This window comes from Microtus ochrogaster, unplaced genomic scaffold (genome assembly GCF_000317375.1).
Source record: "Microtus ochrogaster isolate Prairie Vole_2 unplaced genomic scaffold, MicOch1.0 UNK2, whole genome shotgun sequence".
NCBI lineage: Eukaryota > Metazoa > Chordata > Mammalia > Rodentia > Cricetidae > Microtus > Microtus ochrogaster.
The window spans coordinates 6,547,991-6,550,118 of NW_004949100.1; positions in this window are offsets into that span (position 1 = coordinate 6,547,991).

Consider the following 2,128-nt stretch of genomic DNA (forward strand, 5'->3'; position numbering starts at 1 on the left):
AAGGCGTGTGCCACCACTGCCCTGCTGATGAGTTACTTCTGGTACCTGCTGCCTGCTTTGAGTCCTGTGTTTTGACTGCAGAGGTCCAGAGGTGACACACCGAGGTTTTCCCTTGCCGTAAATCCTGGAGGACCACCAACTCCAACTGAACTGCTGAGCTATCTCCATCAAGATTTCCTATGAGTTTGAGGGCCAGTGATAACAAGATGATGATGACAAGAAACTTGGAGATCCCCTGCTGACTAGCTCTCATCTTCAGAAGCAACACCTCCACTGTAACCTGCTCTAGCTCCAGCCTTGCATTCCCGGAGCAGTCAAACTTTGCCAAAGAGTAACGACTGAACGCTCTACCCCTGCAGTGTGGACCGTGCCCCACCACAGCTGCAACTCTGCAAACAGCTCTGTCAAGGCCTTGTGGTTGTCACATTTTGGATATATTTCAGGCCTTTCATTACCTACTTTCCGGGAACCAAAAAATCTTAGGGATTCCCACTCCATCTTTCCCTTGCCCTGGGTCTCAGCATGCTTCTGTACCCATCAGAGCTGCTTGGGAAGAAAAACGATTCAACCTAAATCTGGTCAAGCTAGGAGACTTCCTATGGTTCTACCTCAACCTGTTTCTGCAATTTTTTTTGTTTTGTTTTTTTTTTTTTTTTTTTGGCTTGGCTTGGCTTGGCTTGGCTTTCCTCCTTGTGTGGGCTTCCTTCTCAGACTAGCAAGAGAGGGCTGAGCAAGACTCTAGTTATCGGACGCCACCAGAAGGAAGGTGAAGTATTATTCTGAAGAGTTATTCTGAAAAGATAGCAAAGAATTTATCTGGCTTCCTGTGATACTTTACTTCTTCTTTTTTTCTTTTTGAGATAAGGTCTCACTGTGTAGGCCCTGCTGGCCTTGGCCTTACAAAGATTCACCTGCCTCTGCCTCAAGAATCTTGAGGTTAAAGGTACACATCAAAGAGAAAGCCTCAACTTCCTCTTTGAAGTCACTAACAGGGCTGTTCTGCTTTGGAAGCTCAGGTCCCCAAGAAGATAGGATTATGTAAAATATGGAGAGGAAGAGAGCCAAAAACTAGCAATGTCCAGGAATCACAACAGCATTCTTCTGTTTTTGTTTTTGTTTTTTTTTTCTTGTTTGCTTTTGTTTATTGGTTATTGTTTTGAGATTGGATCTCACTTTGCAACCCTGGCTGGCCTGAATTTGAATAGTATCCTTGCCCCCATCTGCCTCTGCCTTCTAAATGCTGGGATTATAAGCACACACTACAATACCCGTTTTGAAATTTTGTATTTAAAAAATTTCATTTATGCCTGGCCCTGTGTGAGTCCGGTATAATGCTGTGCTGTAACTAGGAAATGTGTTGCGTGGCCAACAATAACAACAGAGTCGTGAGTCACCTAAAAGCCACGCAGCCAATTATTTCATATAAAACTTATTTTAAAACTTCATGACTAGCCCTCTTCGAAGAAACGTCTCTTTGCCACAGAGACCATTACAGAAAACCACAATCTATCAAAATGGAGATGTGTGGAGCCCCGTCCCAAATGATACACCAAAAAACACAACTTCTACATCTATAGCTCAGGAATCATTGTGGGAGAAGAGAGAGGGAGACGGTAGGGGCCTGAGGCACTGGAAGTTTGCTGTAAGATTCTGTCTCCTAGAAATGCCAGAGAAGCCACAGCCATGAAATCTCACCAACATGGCTACCTAAACAATCCTGGAAGAACAACATGAGCAGACACGCTAGGGTGGAAGGGGAAGAGCTCAGTGAGGCTTCAACCCCAGGCAGAGCTACTGCTACCAAGGAAAGCTGTGATGGGAAGAAACAGTCTTTCCCAGGGAAGCACATGCCAATTGGTTATTCAATACCAAATGGCCAGCTCTGAAATAATCATATGCACACTAGTAACTTATACAGACCGAGCAGGTTGTATTTACGTGCGTTCATAACAACATTTAAGAAAAAGAGGCCGAAGCCGGGCGATGGTGGCGCACGCCTTTAATCCCAGCACTCGGGAGGCAGAGACAGGCGGATCACTGTGAGTTCAAGACCAGCCTGGTCTACAGAGCTAGTTCCAGGACAGGCTCCAAAGCCACAGAGAAACCCTGTCCCGAAAAACCAAAAAAA